The sequence below is a fragment of the Cherax quadricarinatus genome, chromosome 38, assembly GCF_038502225.1.
Source record: "Cherax quadricarinatus isolate ZL_2023a chromosome 38, ASM3850222v1, whole genome shotgun sequence".
Classification (NCBI taxonomy): Eukaryota; Metazoa; Arthropoda; class Malacostraca; order Decapoda; family Parastacidae; genus Cherax; species Cherax quadricarinatus.
In genome coordinates this window covers 6,802,661-6,822,501 of record NC_091329.1, presented here as the reverse complement: position 1 = coordinate 6,822,501, position 19,841 = coordinate 6,802,661, and the positions used below count along the sequence as shown (strand labels likewise).

The window sequence follows — 19,841 nt, the reverse complement described above, 5'->3', positions numbered from 1 at the left end:
TGCCTCATCCTCATCCGATTTAATTCTTCTCATCAACTTCACATCATCTGCGAATAGGGACACTTCAGTGTCTATTCCTTCCATCATGTCGTTCGCATATATCAAAAATAGCACTGGCCCTAGAACTGACCCCTGTGGGACCCCGCTCGTCACAGGCGCCCACTGTGATACCTCTTCACGTACCATGACTCGTTGCTGCCTCCCTGTCAGGTATTCCCTGATCCACTGCAGTGCCCTTCCTGTTACATGCGCCTGATCCTCCAGCTTCTGCACTAATCTCTTATGGGGAACTGTGTCAAAGGCCTTCCTGCAGTCTAGGAAAACGCAATCAACCCACCCCTCTCTCTCGTGTCTTCTGTTACCTTGTCATAAAACTCCAGGAGGTTTGTGATATAAGATTTGCCTTCCATGAACCCATGCTGGTTTTCATTTATAATCTTGTTCCGTTCCAGGTGTTCGACCACTCTCTTCCTGATAATCTTCTCCATGACTTTGCACACAATACATGTCAGAGACACAGGTCTGTAGTTCAGCGCCTCGTTTCTGTTTCCTTTCTTAAATATGGGGACTACATTTGCTGTCTTCCATTTCTCAGGTAGTTGCCCAGTTTCAAGGGATGTGTTGAAGATTGTGGTTAGAGGCACGCACAGCATCTCTGCTCCTTCTCTAAGGACCCATGGGGAGATGTCCGGTCCCATCGCCTTTGAGATATCAAGGTCACTTAGCAGCTTCTTCACCTCCTCCTCGGTTGTTCGTATGTCATCCAACACTTGGTGGTATATTCCCTCTTGATGTTCCCTTCTGTACTGACTTCCCACAGCCCTTCCTGTCTCTACTGTAAAAACTTCCTTAAATCTCCTGTTTAGCTCCTCACATACCTCCCCCTTCTGTCCTTAATCTGATCACCTGGTCTTTGACTGTTGTCTTCCTCCTGATGTGGCTATACAACAGTTTCGGGTCAGTCTTGATTTTCGATGCTACGCCATTTTCATACTGTCGCTGGGCCTCCCTCCTTACCTGTGCGTACTCGTTCCTGGCTCTGCGACTGATCTCCCTATTTTCGTGTGTTCTCTGCCTTCTGTACTTTATCCATTCTCTATTGCACTTTGTTTTTGCCTCCTTACACCGTCGGGTAAACCAGGGGCTCGTTCTGGTCTTCCCGTTGTTTCTGTTGCCCTTGGGAATAAACCTTTCCACTGCCTCCTTGCATTTTGTTGTTACATATTCCATCATTTCATTTACTGGCCTTCCTGCCTGTTCGCTGTCCCATGGGACCTCCTGCAGGAAATTCCTCAACCCTATGTAGTCCCATCTTTTATAGTCAGGCTTTTCCCATTCAACTCCTGTTACTCTCTCCACTTGCAGCTCTACTATATATTCAAAGCACAGAACCACGTGGTCGCTAGCTCCTAGGGGGGACTCATACATGATGTCCTCAATGTCTGAACTACCCAGGGTGAACACAAGGTCCAATCTTGCTGGTTCATCCTCCCCTCTCACTCTGGTAGTGTCCTTAACATGTTGGTGGATGAGGTTTTCCAGCACCACGTCCATCATCTTGGCTCTCCATGTTTCGGGACCCCCATGTGACTCCAGGTTTTCCCAGTCAATCTCCCTGTGGTTGAAATCCCCCATAACCAGCAACTTTGCTCTGCTGGAGTGAGCTCTTCTTTCCACCTCAGCAAGTGTGTCCACCATTGCTCTGTTGCTCTCTTCATATTCCTCTCTTGGCCTCCTGCAGTTCTGTGGTGGATTATACATCACTGCAATGACCACCTTGTGTTCCCCAGACTGAAGTGTACCTACTATGTAGTCTCTTTCTCCCATCTCATCTATGTGTGTGTGTGTGTGTGTGTGTGTGTATGTATGTATGTGTATGTGTGTGTGTGTGTACGTACGTATGTACCGATTATTATTTGTAAGAGGTTGAGTTTTATTTCCTGGTCCCGCCTCTTATCAAGCCTCAGCGACCTACATTACTTGTTTTTGACCTCTCTCTTCTATTATCATATCTGCTCATAAAACTTTGTATGGAGTTCGCCTCCATCTTTTATAACATCTAACTGATTCCACTTCCATAGTAAACTGAGTGAAAATTAATTAACTCAGTTATATCGTCATTGTGAAGGCCTCCTGTTTAATCTCATTATACTGTTTTTATTTGCGTATCCCGTTTATTCTGGCTATTGTAAGTTTAGGCGTTGTCCCGTTTATTCTGGATACTCTTATGCTTTCTGGGTTTCCCGTTAGTCTGGATATGTCAACATAACTTTTTTTTTTTTACTTTTCCACCACCACCCACTACCACCCTTTACCACCCTCTGTCACTACCACCACCACCTGCCACTCCATGTGTACAATACTGCATGAACATTTTTTTTAGCGTCTGGGAATGCATAACCCTCCGGGTAGACCAGTTTTGCTTCCCATGGCAACACTTTCAAAGCTGAATATGTATCCTTCATAATGCGGTCTTTTATATTGCCTACTACAGCAGTACACTGTTTACAAAAAAAACTGTTTTTCACTCTTTTTGATAAGAGAGAGATTTGAATTTGACAGAGGTAACGGCAAGGTTATTGTGCGCCTGTAACCACCCAGTGGATGGTAGTGGTTAGTTTATTGTGTACCTCGTATTCACGCTGTGGATGGTAGTGGCCAGTTTATGCTCCCAATATGCATCCTGTGGAGAGTAGTGCAAGAAAACATGAAAGCAAAAGCCCTTGGAGCTTGAACCTATAAAGTTATTAATCACATTATATATATATATATATATATATATATATATATATATATATATATATATATATATACATATACATATATATACATATATATATATGCAATAAGATCACAGTAAACAGGTGATTTCAAAATATGCAAAACAACCACTCTGAAAGAATAGAGAAATTCCAGGCGCTTTCGTGACTACTCACGCTTGGTATTTCTCTATTCTTTCAGAGTGGTTGTTTTGCATATATATATATATATATATATATATATATATATATATATATATATATATATATATATATATATATATATATATATATATATATATATATATATTTATATTAACACGGCCGTTTCCCACCAAGGTAGGTAGGGTGGCCCGAAAAAGAAAAACTTTTACCATCATTCACTCCATCACTGTCTTGCCAGAGGCGCACTTACACAACAGTTATATAACTGCAACATTAACACCCCTCCTTCAGAGTGCAGACACTGTACTTCCCATCTCCAGTACTCAAGTCTGGCCTGTCGGTTTCCCTGAATCCTTTCATAAACGTTACCCTGCTCACACTCCAGCTGCATGTTGAAGTGTGAGCACTCCACATTTGGTGTAATAGAATAAAAGTTGTCACTGTTATTCTATTACAGCAAATGTAGGATATTTACTCAGGATTCGTGTATTATATTTTTAATTAAGATATAATTTCACATATATATTTTCAGGTGGGAAAGACAATATTTTCATAGAATAATAATTGTAAGAATTCAATGTTTTGGTGATAAATCTATCACCATCTTCAGAAATCATGTTCTGGAATATGACATAATATTGCACAAACATATTGCATAATATAAATTACAATACACATTAGCAAAACTTCTAAGTGGTAGGTTGGTAGACAGCAACCACCCAGGGAGGCATTACCCTCCTGCCAAGTGAGTGTGAAACATAAACCTGTAATTGTTTTACGTGATGGTAGGATTGCTGGTGTCTCTTTTTCTGTTTCATAAACACCCCTGATAACAGGTTTAGGTTTTATATGTAAGTTCTCAAAAATTCTTAAATCCAAAGTATTATGAGCTTTAGCCATAATTTAGAAGTCATCTTGACTAAGCGCATGACAGATTCAGAACGAATTCTAACAGCCTCATCTTCCGTGTCCAAGGCGTCATCACCCTATCCTTTTGGTTCTACTGATGATACTGTGATAGCCTCTCCTTTTTCAGCTCAAACTGTGAAAGAATTGGTTGGCGTGACTCCAAAAGGGGACTTTTCCTTTCATTCGTACTACTATAAACAGTGCAGTGCCTTTCACTGATACATGCCTAAAAAAAAAAAATCACAATTTGCTGCTGAAAGAGGTTTGTGTTGTGTTGGCAATACGACAATGAAAATTACTGGATGTTTTCCAGCAAGCGTTGGGGCGGGGTGGTTTGGCCAAAGGTGTACGATTCTTATATATGATAATACCCTATGTTCACAAATTTTGGTTTTTAAAATTTCGGAAAGTATAGCCCACATATCTAATATTATACTTGGAACAGGTAAACATGCACCATATATGAACACAAGCGCTGCATTGGGATACTTAAATCTGAAACGGCTGCCAATAGTAAACAGGTTTAAAAAAATGACCATAAAGCTGAAAGCATAATTTTCATAAAGACTGACGATCGACTGTGCCAAACTGCCATACGTACGTACTTGTACTGCAATACTCGTCAGTCTGTTTACACTGCAAATTGCTCCGTAAATGACCTTATCTACGTTCACACTATCAGAGTGGGTTATCGATCTACTCTGTGTATATAGTTATCTGTGGCCATGTTATTGTGGGTTATAGATCTGTTTAGGCTTCTAACTTCGTTCTTATAACTTTCAGATAAATTATTTACTTCTAAATGCTCTTTCTAATGTTTAGCAACCAAAGTTCTATTCCAGTTTTTGCTTCAGAGTACTCTCTTTGGCTGATTTATCGTCTTTATCATGTCGAATAAATGTAATATGTAATCCATAAGAATCGGGCATTGCTTTTATCTCTAATTTTAAAATATTCATACCTGGATTCTCCAGTGAGCAAGTAATCAAGAAGTCAAACTTACTGCCATAAGTTAACTTTAGTGCCATTACTGTGGCAGACGCCCCGTTAACTCTTATATCCAACTCAGCATGGTTGATGTAGTTCTTATCTCGGAGAAGTGGTGGCAAAAGCATGTGCAACCCTGCCAGAAGACTCCTGTTTACATGTGTCCGTATTGCAATACAATCGCAAATAGTCGATCTTAACAATGCAGAACAAGCTACATGGGGATGGAAATCTTTAGCTCTAGATATTTCGTGAGCACGCAGAATTTTCCTCCGACGTTGTCACCGCTCTAACACCCTTACTTTATTTTCCCTGCTTGCTGACGGACCCACCATTGACACAAGACTCCCTCTTCGCCTTTTTGACAGCAACTGATTTATTACACAAACTTTGATAATCCTTCCTTTAGCACTCCTCACAGTGCCTTCTAACTTTACATTTATTGTCATCTCCACCCTTATTTATCCTTAAATCCTGCATCATATCCTACCCTGCAGGGCTGTATGACCCTGGTAGGTTTAGCGCTTCCTTTTGGTTATAATAATAAGCTAGATATTTGGCACTCTTGTGCATCGTCAGGAACTATGCAATGTTGGAAGACAGCAACAGGTAGGAGGAGAAATTCTCTAAGGCAATGCAGGAAGTATCATTGGCGGCCCATGATGCCTTCTGCATGGGTCGTCATTGATACCTTCTGCCTTGTCTCAGAGAATTTCCCCACCTATCTGTTACTGTCTTGCAACATTGCATAGCTCCTGACGACGCACGAGAGTGCGAAAGATATAGAATTAAAGATTCCCATCCCCAGGTGGCTTCTGGATCTGTCCGTATATATATAGAATTTGTGATATCTTCTTTATTATTTAGTTAAGTGGAAATGGAGCAGTTACCTTTGCAGTTGATGTAAGAAAGAGACCACTAGAAATAGAGCCCCTCCCGAGAATCTTAAGATGTGTGGTACTAAAAAGAATACATCTTCCTGGGACGCGCTCTTCTTGTCTGTAATGATGGACGTCGTGCAGGTTAAGGGATTATTATTATTGGCTGTTTTAATTATCCATTTCCATTGATGGTGACAGTGTCTAGTTCCTTTCTCAACCTCGTAATACTAAGTTCAGTGTCAAGTTCAGTTCTAATGCTAATGGTAGGAATGCCAAGCTCCTTCGTTATTCTATTTAGGAACTTGATAGGTATAGGAGAGCGAGCGAGCGCAGAGTGGAAAACAGTTCTCTGCCATAGGGGAGTGTAGACTATCAATAACGGTATCAACGGGTGACCCTGACTTGCCAAGCTTCTCTGCCGTCGTGACCCCCACCTGCTGGGTGAAGAGGTCACATTCGTGTGGTGGTACACGAAGGTCATCTCGCATTCCTACTTTTTTTTTTTACATTCTTTTTCCCTCTATCTCTCCTTCCCTCCTTACACACACACACACACACACAGTAGTAGCGACCAGTGAAGAGGCGGGGCCAGGAGCTTGGACTCGACCCCTGCAACCTCAACTAGGTGAGTACAACTAGGTGAGTACACACACACACACACACGCGCGCGCGCGCGCATTGGCAAGGAGACCAGGGCTAGAATGTTTCAGAGATGGGACAGAGGAACGAGGGGACATAGTTGAAAGTTGAAAACTTAGATGAGTCATAGGGATTTTAGGAAGTCTTAGTTGTCAGGAAGTGGAACAATCTGGAGAGTGAAGTAGTGTAGGCGGGATCCATACATAGTTTTAAAAAGAGGTACGATAAGGCTCTTGGAGCGGGGAGAGTGACTTAGCGACTAAGGAAGAGTCGGGGCCAGGAACTATGAATCGACCCCTGCAACCACATATAGGTGAGCACATACACACAAGCTAAGTCTCGATCCTTGCAACCACATAAAGTTAAGTGCACACACAAACACAGAACATTGTTGTTGGCCGACCTCAGGCAGCGTCTGGCCGCCTCACAACCAACTGCTTTCTAGAACGTAAACACATTTAATTATTTCCTGGAATTATTCAACTCTTCAGGTGCTAAAGTACAGCTGTGATGGACCCACTTTTCTTTAATATATATATATATATATATATATATATATATATATATATATATATATATATATATGTGTGTGTGTGTGTGTAGTGCCGAATATGTAAAACTGGTCAGTTAGCAAGAACTCATTTAAAATTAGGTCCTTTCTAAAATTTTCTCTTGCGCATTTAAAGATATATTTTTTTCATGTTAATATAAAAATTAATAATTTTGTACCAAAAGCACCTTAGAAAACTTGCCTAACCTTATTATAACAAGCGCAATTTAAATCCATCTAAATATGTTCTAGATAAGTTTATAGTAATTTAATAATAAATAGTGAAATATATTTTTTCGTTAGGTTCAGAATGATTTTTGCGAAATTGTTGCATACACGAATTTTCGCTTGTCTTATTCGGCAAGACGAGCGTTGCTACATGAGCTAAAATCGCAAGTTTTGCCTAATATCACATTGGCCAAGGAAAGTTGACCCAGACAAAAAAAGATAAACACCATTACTTACTTGCACTACTTTCCACCTCCACAAACGTATACAGAAAGGCGCATAGAATTATTGCAATGTGAGCCTTTTTAAATTGTGAGAGATACCCAACACGGAACGCGGGTGGTTTAATGACTGAGTTATCCTGCGACTAAGACTAACGTCAGGAAAGTTTTATTCCAGAAATATAATAAATGCACCCGAGTCAGGCTACCTAGCAGGTTTTATGACTCCATACATATTTCACATCATGGAAACCACTCGTCTGTACTTCGACATAACGCGTTCAAATTTTCCTGCTGGATGCTCAAGCCCCTGCCTCTCAAAACCTCCCGTAAACTTAAAAATACCACTTTCTTTACGCTATATTAGGTTCGAAAAAATTAAGTTGCATAAACCTATAAAAATATAAGTATCCATAAACCACGGTATGAGTGGTAAATGAGTCAAAAAATTCAAGGCCAGTGCGTAAACCACTAGGCCAGTTGACTACAATAAGATTCATCCAGCTAGATATATTTATACACCATAAGGTTAGCACGGGCCACTACTGTGACTACAAATGTGTTTACAGATAAATCTCCAGCCACGCTGGCGGGAGATTCATCTGTAAAAACTTAAATTTGTGGTCACAGTGGTGGCCCATGCTAACCTCGTTATGGTGTATAAATATACCTAGCTGGATGAATTTTATTGTAGCCAGCTGGCCCACTGGCTTACTCGCCTAGAGTTTTACGACTCGCTTGTCATGGGTTCTAACCCCCACCCGTTCCCTGGTTTGGTTGCAGTCGTGTTATTACGCTTTCGTGAATAGTTATAATCATCAATAAGTGATCAAAATAAGAAACTTCCTAGGTACGTCTGGTAGTGAGGTCGTGGAGTGTAGCCAGACGTAAAAATCAGCACCTTCATCACTGGTGGTGAGCGTGTGTTGTTGCAGGAGCCGTGTGGTCTGTGTTGGTGTTAGTGTTGAGGCTGCTGCTGCTGCTTGATGCAAGCACACGTTCTGGTGATGTTCACCTGTGTCTTGCCTTGCAACAGCAGCGCTACGATAGAATTGATTAAATTTTTTCTTGCACAAGGAGTAGCTTTTTTATTATTTTTAGTGTACTTTTGAGATTTTTTCAATATTTTTAAGTGGGAATCTTTAAATCTCTGAATTTACAATATATATATATATATATATATATATATATATATATATATATATATATATATATATATATATATATATATATATATATTTTAACACGATTTTTGCATCTTTAAAATAATATTTGCTCATTGTTATTTATGTATTCGTAAACGAACCTCGAAATTGCGGAGTCAAATCTTGCCTAACACCTTATGTGAACCCACCCAGCTAGCCAGGTGAACCTGTGTGTGTGTGTGTGTGCGTGTGCGTGTGCGTGTGCGTGTACGTGTGTGTGTGTGTGTGTGTGTGTGTGTGTGTGTGTGTGTGTGTGTGTGTGTGTGTGTGTGTGTGTGTGTGTGTGTGTGTCCGTCCCCTCAGGAAAGGTTTCTTGATGCCGGTAAGGGGCTCTTGATTTAAGGAATTGGACTTCCCCCCCCTCATTCCTTGGAGGCTGTATGACCCCTGAGGGTTTAGAGTATCCCCTAAATATAATGTGTGTACTAACCTAATGAGGTTCTAGGGTCGAGCCTCACATCCTGATAGCTTACCGTCCTTGTGCTGCTTCACACAAAGATCGTCTGCACCTTCAGTTATTTTTAGCATTTCCAGTTTGTTTATAACTTTGAATTTTCTAGGGATGAACTTATTGAACCATTTGACAATCCCAAGAGTCTGCCAAGTCTTGTAGCAATTCTGTATTTTCTGTAGTAATTTTTATTGTTTTTATGTCTACGAACAGCAAAACATTAGACAGTCTCTTCTAGCATGTTATTGACGTGTATGAGGAATATTGCCAGGTCAAGTACTGATACTTGTGGGACCCCGCTCGTCTCCTCTGCCCATTCGAATGTTTGGTGGCAGCGGTGACATGTAGCCCCCATTGTGTTGCCGTAACACAGCCTTGGCCAGCCTAGACAATTCCTGTACAAAGCCCAAATAGACTTAAGGCTCGCCCTCCATAGTTAATAATAATAATAATAATAATAGTCTTTATTTCTACAAGTACATGATACAACGTATACAGAACTAGCTGACGTCAGTGACTTACTTTTTAAAAAGCCCCTTGTTATGCAGAGCATTTAGGGTAAATGAGGTTAATTTTGTCCCCAGGATGCGACCCACACCAGTCGGCTAACACCCAGGTTCCTATTTACTGCTAGGTGAACAGGGACAGCAGATGTCTTAAAGGAAACACGCCCAATGTTTCCACCCGTACCGGGAATCGAACCACGGACTTCAATGTGTGAGCTGAGTGCGCTAGCTATAACTATCGTTACATATGTCCTCTCGGATCCGTTGTTGTGCCGCTCCCGTTAAACCTGTTTGGTGTGATACAGTATCAGATACCGTCTCAGTCCAGTGATCTGCAATCCACTCACTCTTCCCTTTATTGCTTCATCTCTGGTTCCCTGTCTTAGAACTCCAGTGGCTTGATAAGACGACACTTTCCTTCTCTAAACTCGATACGTCTGGCAACGCGGTGGATGAGAAAAATAAGAAAGGTTCAGATGTGAACGCTTATCGCCGGTGGCTGTGACATGATACTTGCGTTCATGTCAATATCATGTTTTAGTGTGGTAACCTTCCACGACCTGCCTATCTCAAGTGCCTCTACCACACGTTGCTCTTGCTTGCTGTTGTAGGCCTACCTGGGTGGTTATCAGAACGACCAACCTGGGTGGTTGTAGGATCGACCAACCTGGGTGGTTGTAGGAACGACCAACCTGGGTGGTTGTAGGAACGACCAACCTGGGAGGCTGTGGGAATGACCTCCCTGGGAGGTTGTAGGGACAACTTACCTGGGAGGCTGTGAGAGCAACTTCGGAGGTTGTAGGAACGACCTACCTGGATGGTCGTAGAGGCGCACAAAATATTTAAATCTTCCGCATCGCAATCCCTCTTCCTACACAACCCATTCCTCCCATAACTCTCATCTATTCCACAACCCCCCACTCCTTTATCTCCCACCCTCTTCCCACTCTCACCTCCACTCTACAAACCAGTTTAAGACTGGTAATCTCGTGTCAGTGGACGTATCATTAAAACAGCGTGTTGAGATGCCCGACTTATTAACCGAGTGCACTGTTGTGTGCTACCTAACAGTGCGTAATTAGCATACATTATGCCCCATGGTAGGAGGGGCGTGGAGAGGGATACGTGGGTTATGGGGGAGGATTTCGGGAGGAGTATAGTGGTACTAGTGGGCGTGGTTGTGGGAGGGCGTGTGTGGGCGTGGGTTTATGGAGTTAGGAGGACGGGGGCGGGGGCGGGGACAAGGGAAAGTTATCGGTCATGGGCAGGGTTTGAGGCGAGGGTTGGACGATGTGGGGTGTGAATATTTACATCACCGTGGGATCTTAGTATATGGTGGGTGGCGGGTGTCAGCCTGACATGTGCTAGAAGGCAGCCCACACATAAGCTTCGCTGGTAATTCACAATAGCCAACATGTGCCAGTACTCTTTCAAGAGGTTTAGACGAGGTTTCAGTCCCTTCCGAACTATTATCAGGTCACATAATAATGGTCTAGGAAGGACCTTAATATCCCCTTGAGGTTCCTCTCCAGATTGTTGGTTGTGTATTGTTCCAACCGTGTTACTGTTTTTTATACTAGCCACGTTTGGGATTTTTTTTATCCTTCATTGCAACCTGTAGAGACGTACCTGGAGGTTACCTGGAGGTTATTCCGGGGATCAACGCCCCCGCGGCCCGGTCCATGACCAGGCCTCCCGATGGATCAGGGCCTGATCAACTAGGCTGTTACTGCTGGCCGCACGCAGTCCAACGTACGAGCCACAGCCCGGCTGATCCGGCACTGACTTTAGGTATCTGTCCAGCTCTCTCTTGAAGGCAGCCAGGGGTTTATTGGCAATTCCCCTAATGCTTGATGGGAGGCTGTTTTGGGCCCCGGACACTTATGGTGTTTTCCCTTAGTGTACCAATGGCGCCCCTACTTTTTATTGGGGGCATTTTGCATCGCCTGCCCAGTCTTTTACTTTCGTAGGGAGTGATTTCTGTGTGCAGATATGGGACCATTCCTTCCAAGATTTTCCAAGTGTAGATTATGATATATCTCTACCTCCTGCGTTCCAATGAGTACAAGTCAAGTGCTTCCAAGCGTTCCCAGCAGTTAAGGTGCTTGACAGAACTTATACGTGCAGTAAAGGATCTCTGTACACTCTCTAGATCTGCGATTTCACCTGCTTTGAATGGAGATGTTAATGTACAGCAGTATTCTAGCCTAGAGAGAACAAGTGATTTGAAAAGGATCATCATGGGCTTGGCATCTCTCGTTTTGAAAGTTCTCATTATCCATCCTATCATTTTCTTTGCACGTGCGATCGTGGCACTGTTGTGATCCTTGAAAGTGAGATCCTCAGACATTACTACTCCCAGGTCCCTTACATTATTTTTCCGCTCTATTGTATGGCTGGAGTCAGTAGTATACTCTGTTCTAGTTATTATCTCCTCCAGTTTTCCATAACGGAGTAGTTGGAATTTGTCCTTACTGAACATCATATTGTTTACCGTTGCCCACTGGAAAACTTTGTTTATATCTTCTTGGAGTTTAACCGCGTCCTCAGCAGATGACAGCCTCATGCAGATCCTAGTATTATCCGCAAAGGATGATACGGTGCTGTGGTGTATATCTCTGTTTATGTGTGATATGAGGATAAGGAATAAGATGGGGGCGAGTACTGTGCCTTGTGGAACAGAGCTCTTCACTATGGCAGCCTCCGATTTAACTCTGTTGACCACTACTCTTTGTGTTCGATTTGTTAGGAAGTTGAAGATCCATCTCCCCACTTTCCCAATTATTCCTTTAGCACGTATTTTATGGGCTATTACGCCATGATCGCATTTGTCAAATGCTTTTGCAAAGTCTGTGTATATTACATCTGCATTCTGATTTTCTTCCAGTGCATCCAAGGCCATGTCATAGTGATCCAGTAGTTGTGAGAGGCAGGAGCGACCTGCCCTGAACCCATGTTGCCCTGGATTGTGCAGATTTTGGGAATCCAGGTGACTTGCAATCCTGCTTCTTAGCACTCTTTCAAAGATTTTTATGATGTGGGACGTCAGAGCTATTGGTCTATAGTTCTTAGCTAATGCTTTGCTGCCACCTTTATGGAGTGGGGCTATATCCGTTGTTTTAAGTGACTGTGGAATTTCACCCATGTCCAAGCTCCTCCTCCATAGTGTACTTAGGGCACGCGAGAGGGGTTTCTTGCAGTTCTTAATGAAAACAGAGTTCCACGAGTCTGGGCCCGGGGCTGAGTGCATAGGCATGTTCTCAATGGCTTTTTCGAAATCTATCGGAGTTAGGGTAATGTCGGAAATCTGGCATACATTTATGGAGTTTTGAGGCTCATTCATGAAGAAATCATTTGGGTCTTCGATCCTCAGACCGATTAGTGTTTCACTAAACACAGAGTCGTACTGGGATTTCAATATTTCACTCATTTCCTTGTTGTCATCTGTGTGTATATATATATATATATATATATATATATATATATATATATATATATATATATATATATATGTGTGTGTGTGTGTGTGTGTGTGTGTGTGTGTGTGTGTGTGTGTGTGTGTGTGTGTGTGTGTGTAATAAAAATTTGCGCTATCTTGTGAGTATTTGCATGTATTAGTGGGCTCTCTGCTTCTTCCACTCAGATCCAAATAGATCGCGCCACTCAGGTTAAGAGGTAGGCCCAAGAACTGCATCTCAACACCGGCGTAAACTCAACCACTTAATACACTCATGTTCACTAGATACTGATTAAGCAGGTATCCTGGAGTTTAAAGTCTAATGGCAGTTGTGGTAGTCGAGTGGTGGGGTGGTGGTGGAAGTCAAAGTGTGGAGTGTGGCAGTGATAGTGATGGTGGTGATAATGGTGGTGGTGAAAGACTTGTGTCCGGGTGATAAAATCTCTCTGCCTAGTCCAGAATTTACCCACCACCTTGCCCCTCTTCCTCCGTCGATCCCTCCCTCTCTCCCTCCTTACGTCCCTTATATCCCCCCCACCCTCCTATCTCCCTCCCTCCTTCCTTTCTCCCTCCCTCCTTCATTTCTCCCTCCCTCCTTCATTTCTCCCTCCCTCATCTCTTTCCCTTCCTGTATCCTTCTTTTTCCTCCCCTCGTTTATTTCTTCCTCACTTCCCCTCTTTCTCCCTCTCCTCCCTTCCCATCTATCTATCCCTCTCTCTTGCTCCGTCGATCTTACTTCCTCCATCCTTTAAACTTCTTCCATACTTCTACGTTTCTTTCTCTTCCCCTTTCTCCATCGATCTCCAACCTTTCCACCCATCATCTCCATCCCTCTCCCTTCCTCCATCCTTCTTCCTTCTGCCTCTCCTCCCTCCTGCTCCTCCGTTCCTAATGTCCCAATCCTCTTCCATCTTCCACCGTGCCCTTATGTTAGTCAGGGGTACCGTGTAGCATTAGACTCGAAATCTGGCAATTTCGGGTTCGATTTCCTAGCACGGAGTAACATATGGGCAAGTTTCCTTGTCTATATGTTACTCGTATAAAGTTGTATTTAAAAACTCCATTCCTGCTGGAATGTCATTCTCTTTGTATTAAAACACTCCAGTCCTGTGTAAGAAACTCCAGTACCTGTTCGATAAAATAGGATTAGTTTAGATTTATAGACGACGAGTGGAGCAGTCTGTCTAGTAGAGTCACTGATGCTAAAACCTTGGGTAGCTTCAAAACGTTAGATAAATACATGAGTGAGAGGGGATGGATTTGAGCAGGACTTGTTGAATTAATTGGGTTATCAAAGATTATTCCTTTTGTAGCATTGAAAATGAGTTGGGCAGATATTTTTGTTAGTGGAGTTGGGTTTGAAAAGGACCTGCCTAGTATGAGTCAGTAGGCCAGCTGCAATGTTTCTCCTTTCTTATGTTCTTATGTATTCAAGCGATGAGTAAAAAGTAGATATGTACCTTAGGCTAATTAAAGCAGATCTTAATTGATAGCAGAATTCTTAACGATATCTTCATTGCTTTACTAAAATCTCCCAGCTCAGGCTGACGCATTTCAACAGTGATCCATCCTGTGTGATGGAATATAACAGGGAAAAACATAGCTAGCTTCTCTTCCCACTGTGTTATTATCACGAAGAATAATGTAGCAGCACACTGCTCGTGTATTCAGTTTTTTCTAAAAAAAAAAAAATCTTGATAGGTATTGCGATAAGATACGTGAGAGGGAGAGAGTACGTAATCAATATTAGTCACATGTACTTATGTACTCTCGACCTGCCTGTCACCTCCTGTACTCGCCTAATGCGGTTGCGGGGGGTTCTAGTTCCGGTTCCTGGGCGACTTAATATTTTACATTGTCTAATTATACAAACTGTTCTTGATTTTAGTCGAATTTCATCGACTTGTTAATGTTGGCCAAGTATTGTTCACCATCTGATTGTGTATTCATTTATACATATTCTTTTTCAACATGTGTATATGTTTTACCAGCACATTTGGAGACAACAACTTCTAAGATGAACTTGCTTGGCTTACTTCTCTCTCAGCTGAGTTGATAAGCTGGCTTAAGCCCTCGACACTGGCTAGGCTGGGACAGCTTGAATGTTTGTAGCTATGCACACAGCAGTAATGAAGTAGGTTGGGTGTCTGGCTTAGGCAGGCTTGCTGGCTTAGGCTCTTCCCTACAAACTGGCTTAAGTAGCTTGGTTTAATTTGCAAAACCCAGATCAACTCCTCATAGGTTAGCAAATAAGACATGAAGCAACTAACCAGGAAGCTCTGTAGACAAGGCTGGAAGATGCTGGCTTGGCTGTGGGTTAGTGTTGTCTGGGGGACTCACTTGGTCATACACAGTGTCCAACTGGCTTGGTAGAATAATCTCCTTATATCTGCATAATCGTCAGTAGATATTGGAGTAAGAAACACATTGGATGTCTTGGAGGCGTATAATTCGGAGAGTCTTGTAGGGTAACCCAGGTCTGCCACTGAGTCTAAGCCTAGCATTAAACTGAGGAAAGGGCCTCTGGCCTACTGCTCACATGTGATGGGTCTCATGATATCATGGCTAGCAAGGGAACCTATCTATAAAGTACAGTGGAACCTCTACTTGCGAGTTTAATCCGTTCCATGACCGTGCTCGCAACTGGATTTGCTCATTTGCAGTCAATTTTCCTCATTTAAATTAACTGAAATGCAATTAATCCGTTCCAGTGGAATTCTGTACTTCAATAATTTCGCTAATATCAACTGTACGGCTTATTTATCTATCTCACTTCATCTAGTATGACATAATAAACAATATAAATAACATAGAAACCTAATATATACACAAATAACCCGCACATAAAAGAGAGAAGCTTATGTGCGGGTTATTTGTGTATCGTTCCAGTCACGGTATTGTGCCTTTTTGTTATTTATAAACCTAATATATACTCTAAAATTAATAAAATATAAATAATTTGTAAATTTTATTTACACAAAAAATATAAGATTTACTGTTATACCTTATTGCAATAATTGTATAAATAATGTCAACCCATTTATGACTGCATATTGGAATGGACTCTTGAACATAGCCAAAACAATCGAACATTTCTCCTAAGTTGAGCTCAATTTCAAGGTACTTTTCGGTGTGAAAATAATCAAAATCATATCTATTTCTGTAATATATCTTCCATTCTATCAAATGAGGCCAAAAAACGAGAATACAACCATAAAAACCATACAAAAATACCGCTAAAGGGTGGCTAATTGCCGAGTACAGTGGAAGTACAGTCAAGTGATCAAGAGCAAGAGACCCTCACCAGCATCAAGGAACCTGCCTTGAGGTCTGCTCGCTTATGGAAATTTTGCTCGTGTATGGAAGCAAATATTTGACCCATCGACTGCTCATATTTGGAAAAACTCGCACGTGGATGCACTCGCACACAGAGGTTCCACTGTAGCTGGAATGTATCTTAGTATACTACAATGTACACAGTAACACTACTGACAGCTCTGCGACGCTAATGTATGGCGTCCCGACATACAGGGCAACATGGGTTTAGAGCAGGTCGCTCCTGTCTGTCTCAACTATTGGATCACTATGACAAGGTCCTAGATGCACTAGAAGACAAAAAGAATGCAGATGTAATATATACAGACTTTGGAAAAGCCTTCGACAAGTGTGACCATGGCGTAATAGCGCACAAAATGCGTGCGTGCTAAAGGAATAACAGGAAAAGTTGGTAGATGGATCTATAATTTCCTCACAAACAGAACACAAAGAGTAGTAGTCAACAGAATAAAGTCTAAGGCGGCTACGGTGAAAAGCTCTGTTCCACAAGGCACAGTACTCGCTCCCATCTTGTTCCTCATCCTCATATCTGACATAGACAAGGATGTCAGCCACAGCACCGTGTCTTCCTTTGCAGATGACACCCGAATCTGCACGACAGTATCTTCCATTGCAGACACTGCAAGGCTCCAGGGGGACATCAACCAAATCTTTCAGTGGGCTGCAGAAAACAATATGAAGTTCAACGATGAGAAATTTCAATTCGATATGGTAAACACGAGGAAATTAAAACTTCATCAGAGTACAAAACAAATTCTGGCCACAAAATAGAGCGAAAAACCAACGTCAAAGACCTGGGAGTGATCATGTCGGAGGATCTCACCTTCAAGGACCATAACATTGTATCAATCGCAGCTGCTAGAAAAATGACAGGATGGATAATGAGAACCTTCAAAACTAGGGATGCTAAGCCCATGATGACACTCTTCAGGTCGCTTGTTCTATCTAGGCTGGAATATTGCTGCACACTAACAGAACCTTCACGGCACACATAACGGAGATAAAACACCTCAATTACTGGGAGTGCTTGAAGTTCCTGAACCTGTATTCCCTGGAACGCAGGCAGGAGAGGTACATGATTATATACACCTGGAAAATCCTAGAGGGACTAGTACCGAACTTGCACAAGAAAAGCACTCACAACGAAAGCAAAAGACTTGGCAGACGATGCAACATCCCCCCAATGAAAAGCAGGGGTGTCACTAGCATGTTAAGAGACCATACAATAAGTGTCAGGGGCCCGAGACTGTTCAACTGCCTCCCAGCGTACATTAGGGGGATTACTAATAGACCCCTGGCAGTCTTCAAGCTGGCACTGGACAAGCACCTAAAGTCGGTACCTGACCAGCCGGGCTGTGGCTCGTACGTTGGATTGCGTGCAGCCAGCAGTAACAGCCTGGTTGATCAGGCTCTGATCCACCAGGAGGCCTGGTCACAGACCGGGCCACGGGGGCGTTGACCCCCGGAACTCTCTCCAGGTAAACATATGCATACATGTGCGTCATGCACATAATGGGGTTAGTGTATAATCTACGTATTCTGCATCGACAGGTGTTCATTATATTTTTATTACACACACACACACACACACACACACACACACACACACACACACACACACACACACAGGATCCATACATAGCTTTAAGGAGAGGTACCATAAAGTTCTTGGAGCTGGGAGAGAGTGGATCTAGTAGCGACCAGCGAAGAGGCGGGGCCAGGAGCTGTGAATCGACCCCCGCAGCCACAAATAGGTGAGTACACAAGTATGCGAAGAGCTTACCAAAAGATTCAGAAAGTCTTTAGAGAAGAAAGTGGCGAGTTACCAGAAGGAACTGTTGTTATATCAGATAAACAAAAGAAGTGATGGAACTACTAAGTGAGCTCCGTGTAACAAAAGCAATGGGAGAAAATAATTTATCTCCGTGGGTGCTGAGAGAAGTGGCTGTATCTCCGTGGGTGCTGAGAGAAGTGGCTGTATCTCCGTGGGTGCTGAGAGAAGTGGCTGTATCTCCGTGGGTGCTGAGAGAAGTGGCTGTATCTCCGTGGGTGCTGAGAGAGGTGACTGTATCTCCATGGATGCTGAGAGGAGGAGCACAGCCACTATGTAACCCATTGGTAAACGTACACAGCCAGTATGTGTATTTAATCAGGACAAGTGCCAAAAAATTGGAATAATGCAGATGTGGTTACCATATATTAATTAAATTTAAAAGGGGGACAGACAAGAGGCTGGTATCTCTAACATGCAAAATGTCCCTTAGCTCGATTGCTAGCTCTCAGCTCACACACTGAGATCCGAGGTTCGATCCCCGGTACGGGTGGAAACATTAGGACGTGTTTCTATAAGGCACCTGCTGTTCATGTTCACCTATCAGTAAAATAGGTACCTGGGTGTCAGTTGACTGGTGTGGATCCCATCCTGGGGACAAAATTGACCTAATTTGCCCGAAATGCTCTGCATAACAAGGGCTTTCTGTATAGTAATATGCCATTGATGTCAACTTTGCACATGTACTTATAGAAATAATTATTATTATTATTATTATTATTATTAATATTAATGTCAGACGATCTGGAGAAGATGAGAAAAGAAATATTAGAACACTTGGAGGTGATTCGTTTAGTAGTCTTCCTTGAAGAGGGGTGTCTTGATACCGATGAAGAGTTCCTGATCCAAGGAATGGTACGCACCGTACCCTTCCTTTAACCTTATTGCTTCTCGTGGCTTAAACATCAATATCTTAAATAACAAAAAAAGGCACAATACCGTGACTGGAACGATACACAAATAACCCGCGGGTTATTTGTGTATCAATATCTTCCAAATCCCGTACGCTCTCCATTGTTTCCTGAGTGTCAGAGGGAACCTTGGACACTCACCCGAACCCTTCAAGGGATGTTCATTGACGCTGGTGAGGGGCTCTTGATCTAGGGAATTGGTTCAGCGCTCCGGTTCCCTGAATTAAGCCTGAATGCCTTCCATCCCTCCCCCACCCACAGGAGTTGTATGATCTCTACGGGTTTAGCGCTCCCCATAATAACACTGAAATTATTATTATAACACCCGAAGAACCAGTGTTCAGTCCCAGAGGGGGTTGAGACTTGTGTACAGATCTCCTTACATTTATTACCTGTTTGCTTAGCAGTAAATAGGTACCCGGGTATTAGACTACTGTGGGAGTATCCAAGGGACGGTAATGTACCTGAGGGTTGGGATTTAAAAGGAACTGAGGTAGGATAACAGTTCTTATTAGACTGTATATTCAACAGTTTAAGAACAGGAAAAGACCATGATGCAACATAATCTTAAAACTACGAATGTTATCACAGTATACAAACGGAGACTGCACAACGTCAACATAACGAGGGTATTCCCTTGAGATATGAGAATTAAACCTTAAACGTATGGAGATACTCTTAGTGCACCGCCTTACCAGTGGACAGGAAGATACTGGTGGAGAGAAGATTACCCAGGAAGATGGAGAGGTGGGGACGGGTGCTAAGCGAGGCTGCGCTGTAATACGTTCCGTCAGTCCCACTAAT

General features: G+C 42.6%; 1 protein-coding gene across 2 annotated transcripts in view; it reads left to right on the top strand.

The window, feature by feature from the left end:
* LOC128692948 (cytospin-A) overlaps positions 1 to 19,841 on the top strand; it is a 531,559-nt gene that overhangs the window by 15,489 nt on the left and 496,229 nt on the right. The window lies entirely within an intron of this gene.